This window comes from Oncorhynchus nerka, linkage group LG18, assembly GCF_034236695.1.
Source record: "Oncorhynchus nerka isolate Pitt River linkage group LG18, Oner_Uvic_2.0, whole genome shotgun sequence".
In the NCBI taxonomy this organism is placed as follows: domain Eukaryota; kingdom Metazoa; phylum Chordata; class Actinopteri; order Salmoniformes; family Salmonidae; genus Oncorhynchus; species Oncorhynchus nerka.
This window is the reverse complement of record NC_088413.1, coordinates 78,510,475-78,515,950: the sequence shown is the minus strand read 5'-3', so window position 1 is coordinate 78,515,950 and position 5,476 is coordinate 78,510,475. Positions and strand designations below refer to the sequence as shown.

At 39.6% G+C, this 5,476-nt stretch overlaps 1 long non-coding RNA gene across 1 annotated transcript; it reads right to left on the bottom strand.

Moving 5' to 3' along the window:
* Positions 1 to 237: 237 nt before the first annotated feature.
* LOC135561926 (uncharacterized) lies at positions 238 to 5,161 on the bottom strand. The gene is made up of 3 exons (XR_010459808.1): positions 3,347 to 5,161; positions 3,078 to 3,171; positions 238 to 1,042 (listed from the first exon to the last, which is right to left on the bottom strand). It is a non-coding gene; the product is annotated as an uncharacterized LOC135561926 (long non-coding RNA).
* Between the last annotated feature and the right edge of the window lie 315 nt (positions 5,162 to 5,476).

Here is a 5,476-nt window from a genome sequence, read left to right as displayed (position 1 = left end):
GACCCCCTTTTTCGATTTATCTACGTCTGAGAAACTGGCCCCAGGAGATCTCATTTGATTTAAACCGGAGAACCTGTTGCCAGACTAGAATTAACATAAAACTCAAACGATCGTGGTGTAACAAAGCAAAGTGACAAAACATACCCACTGATAGGCTAGATGAAATGTTGAAAGAGCCAATCACATAGGGTTTCCACTCTTAAGATGCACAAAAAAAACTCCACCACAAAAATGCCAAACAGTGTAAATGCAGATTTTATTTTTTAATGACCATTGAATTTCCAAAACGTGAACGTGACTCTATTTCCTGTGACCTCACAACCAGTCTCAGTAGTCAGTCCCACTGGTGAGGAGGGAGTCTGTTGAACATTGTGTTCCTCTTGAGTTCAAAGACGACCAGTCTGAGTAGAGTCTGATGAACATTGTGTTCCTGTTGAGTTCAAAGACGACCAGTCTGAGTAGAGTCTGATGAACATTGTGTTCCTGTTGAGTTCAAAGACCACCAGTCTGAGTAGAGTCTGTTGAACATTGTGTTCCTCTTGAGTTCAAAGACGACCAGTCTGAGTAGAGTCTGTTGAACATTGTGTTCCTCTTGAGTTCAAAGACGACCAGTCTGAGTAGAGTCTGATGAACATTGTGTTCCTGTTGAGTTCAAAGATGACCAGTCTCAGTAGTCAGTCCACTGGTGAGGAGGGAGTCTGATGAACATTGTGTTCCTGTTGAGTTCAAAGATGACCAGTCTCAGTAGTCAGTCCACTGGTGAGGAGGGAGTCTGATGAACATTGTGTTCCTGTTGAGTTCAAAGATGACCAGTCTGAGTAGTCAGTCCACTGGTGAGGAGAGAGTCTGATGAACATTGTGTTCCTGTTCTGGTAAAAGTTCAGGACAGTCCGTCCGTGGAATGGAGTTGAAAAACAACCAGTCTGACAGGAAATCAACGAAGGCTGAAGGTGTAACAGTGGTGTCCAACATCCTCAGGGCAGGTCCACATGTTGAGGATGGAGTCAGACTTCATGTCCCTCTAGTATGGCAAATAGAGGATCTGTGAATAAAATGGAGAAATGATGCAATCAACTTCCCGTAGGTGGTTAAATATTATATATATATATATTTTTTACCTTTATTTAACTAGGCAAGTCAGTTAACCTCTTGCCTCTACCCTCTACTTTTTTGAACATTCTGTTAAAAATCGCGCAACATTTCAGCGCCCATGCCAGGAATATAGTATATGCATTTGCTTAGTCTGCGTGGATAGAAAACACTCAGACGTTTATAAAACTGGTTAAATCACTGCTGTGGCTTTACCAGAACGGCATTTACATCGAAAAGCACAGGAAAAACTGATCACTGAAAATGGAAAAATATATTGCTGCGCTACTTGAACCCATTGATAAAGGTGAACCACAATTAATTGACTGAGGTTGCAGTACCTACAGCTTCCACACGGTGTCTAGAGTCTTGTCATTTGCCTACGAGTTTTTTCTTGGTCAAACACATGCAAGGCAGCGCATTTCTTCTTATTAACGTTTACTAATACCTAAAGTTGCATTACAAAAGTATTTCGAAGTGTTTTGTGAAAGTTTATCGTCGACTTTTTGAATTTAAAAAAATGACGTTACGTTTTGAAACGCTATTTTTTTCGTTTATCACACAGTCTACATATAACGATATCTAGGCTTTATATGCACCGATTTAATCGAAATAAAGACCCAATAGTGTTTATGGGACATCTAGGAGTGCCAACAAAGAAGATGGTGAAAGGTAATGAATGTTTTCTATTTTATTGTGCGGTTTGTGTAGTGCCGAATATGCTAATTATTTTGTTTACATCCCCTGCGGGTCTTTTGTGTTGTAGTGTATTGGTGCATGCTATCAGATAATAGCTTCTCATGCTTTCGCCGAAAAGCATTTTAAAAATCTGACTTGTTGCCTGGATTCACAACGAGTGTAGCTTTAATTCGATACCCTGCATGTGTATTTTAATGAACGTTTGAGTTTTAACTAATACTATTAGCATTTAGCGTAGCGCATTTGCATTTCCAGAGCTCTAGTTGGGACGCAAGCGTCCCGAGTAGAAGCAAGAGGTTAAGAACAAATTCTTATTTTCAATGACGGCCTACCGGGGAACAGTGGGTTAACTGCCTTGTTCATGGGGCAGAACGACAGATTTTGTACCTTGTCAGCTCGGGGATTTGAACTTGCAACCTTTCGGTTACTAGTCTAACACTCTAACCACTAGGCTACACTGCGTGATTAGTGCCAGTGTTAATCACAGTGTTTAGTGCCAGTGTTAATCACAGTGTTTAGTGCCAGTGTTAATCACAGTGTTTAGTGCCAATGTTAATCACAGTATTAATGAAAGCGATTAGAGCCAGTGTTAATCACAGTGTTTAGTGCCAGTGTTAATCACAGTGTTTAGTTCCAGTGTTAATCACAGTGTTAATCACAGTGTTTAGTTCCAGTGGTAATCACAGTGTTAATCACAGTGTTAATCACAGTGTTTAGTTCCAGTGGTAATCACAGTGTTTAGTTCCAGTGTTAATCAGTGTTAATCATAGTGTTTAGTTCCAGTGTTAATCACAGTGTTAATCACAGTGTTTAGTTCCAGTGTTAATCACAGTGTTTAGTTCCAGTGTTAATCACAGTGTTAATCACAGTGTTAATCACAGTGTTTAGTTCCAGTGTTAATCACAGTGTTTAGTTCCAGTGTTAATCACAGTGTTTAGTTCCAGTGTTAATCACAGTGTTTAGTTCCAGTGTTAATCACAGTGTTTAGTGCCAGTGTTAATCATAGTGTTTAGTTCCAGTGTTAATCAGTGTTTAGTTCCAGTGTTAATCAGTGTTTAGTGCCAGTGTTAATCACAGTGATGTCCACTCCACATACAGTATAATAATTGGATAACATTGACATCCCCATTAAGCTATTCTTCTAAGCCACAATGTTTGACCAATCACATCAGATCTTTTTCAAAGCTGATCTGATAAGTCAAGAGACCAATTACCAAAGAAAACAAATTCAGACAAATTGTCCAAAAAAATTCTGATTCTTAAAAATAATATTTAGGGATTTAACACACCATTAGGGATTTGGGGTTTTCACTTGTGTAGAGTTGAAAGTGTTTAGTCCAACATGAGGGGCTGATAGGACCACGCTGCTTTAGGGATACTCTGCTGGAAACACAAACACATGTATGAAGATATCAGACCAAGCAATTACAGCTAATTCACATTCCTTTAAGTGTTGACCTGAATGCTATTGGCACCAGTCAGATTCTATGAATTCTTAAAATGTTATCATAATTTAACCCCCCCCCCCTCATAAAAAAAAAACAAATGACTTGCATACCTTTTCATCCAGAGGCTCACGTGTCACAACTAGCTACGGAGTCTGATTCACACGCGGTGTCTGGAGAAGAGGAGACTTGTGCCCTGAGACGAGTTGACTGAGTGAGAGGGTCACTCACAAAACAGAGGACGAAAACAGAAAAACTATTCCGATCGAACTGCAGTTCCTCACAATAAAATGACAGCTCTAAGAATGTCAGTGGAAGTATCCTTAAAAAAATAAAAAATACGTAAAAAGAATCTTAGTTTACGGTAGAATAACTCCCTGTTCAAAAAAGGAACATATTGGTAACAGTAAGGCAGGTCTGGATACAGTCTCTAAATCTTTCCACAAAAAAAGGAAAAAAAAAAAAAATAGCCCACTGATAAAAATAATAATAATTTGATCCATCATAGTAGGTTATTTCACTAATGCTACTACTACATACTCTTAGAAAATAAAACATCTTTGTCTTTTTATTTCTAACAAAAAAAGGATCAGAGGTTCTTCTATAGAGGCTTGTATTTGTAGTGGAGTTCGTTTCGTCAATGAATACGTCGTAAAATAGTTAAGAAAACAAAAAAAGTCTAGCAATAATCCTGCTGTATTCAGTCTCTACAGCAAGACCAGACATCAAAGGTTAAACAGGAAGGAAGGCCAAGGGAATCTGCACAAATCCACGATTCAAAGACTAAACCCTTAATACAAATATATTGTCTCCCTATTTTCACTTAATCCTAAAAAGACTAGTGCTCCTCCTTCTTGTGTACCAATTTCTGAAATGGTCCAAGAAACGCTCGCGTAGCCCTCCATTAAACATTTAGCTACAGTATATCCCTGATGAATACACCTCTCCGTTAGGCTCGTTGACTGTGTTCTAGGGTGACTAATAGAGTGGAAGTCTACGGACTTCAGGGAGACCTAAAACTAACATTCGGAACCTTTCGCATTCCAAGTGTGATCCAAAGATCAATGTAGCATACAGTCATTTGAAAACACACGTTTTTAAACTGTGAAACTATTGTGATAAAGGCAGCCCAATATATGAAGGTAGAGTTAAGTCATAGCGTGCCTTTGCTTTACCTATATGAAAGTCTGTATGTATTAAGCAGGTAGACCTACTTCAGGACAGAAAGAAAATACTTTAAAACACAATGTCCTCCCTTCAGCTGAGACAGAAAACAACCAGCACAAATAGTCAGAGTGATGCTGAGTAGCTGGAGCTGGTTGCCAATCTGGTCATTGATTTGTCATTGTAATGTGTGTATCAGTCAGTTTCTGTTTTTCCACAGTTAGGCTCCATCCTGTCCAGACTGAAGCTCCATCCTGTCCAGACTAAAACTCCATCCTGTCCAGACTAAAACTCCATCCTGTCCAGCCAGACTGAAGCTCCATCCTTTCCAGACTAAAACTCCATCCTGTCCAGACTAAAACTACATCCTGTCCAGACTAAAACTCCATCCTGTCCAGACTAAAACTCCATCCTGTCCAGACTGAAACTCCATCCTGTCCAGACTGATTCTGGGTGTTTCTCTCTACCACACAAGTGATCAACAGCCCTTCTTCCTTTTGGCAAAACTCTTGTTGTGTCTGCTTTCTGCAGTGATTTTTTGTAATTAGTCCAGAGCCATTCCCAGGTACGAGTCGTCTTCTTGAACTGAGGGAATTTGACTTTTGCAGATTTTCAATAGCCCCCTGATCTGTATCCAGCAAGGATTTAGCATTTCTTCTCAGAACCAGTCTCGACTACAAAGCATTTTGAAAGTTCGGTAAGAATCCACCTCGTGTTGCACTTCATCACATATAACAATATCAATCTTTTTTCTCATTTTTTTCAGGCAAATGAGAAACTGGCGTTTCACAGCGAGCAGATCAGACTTTTCCTTCCATCTTGTATCCCCCTGAGAGTCAGGAAGTAAAGGAAGTGCTTTTTTCCCCCTGGCAGATCCATCTCATCTCAATGAGGTTCTACTTGTCTGACAACTTTCTTTTCCTTCTTGGCTATAAACATGTATTTATCCTCATTAAATCCCTTTTTCCCTGGTTACTTCTGTCAAGTCTATGGTATTTTGTCTCGAGTGATTCTGCATTGGACCGTCTGGTTATATCTGTGAAGTTGGCTCGGTTTTACTTCCCGAAAGGACCACTTTC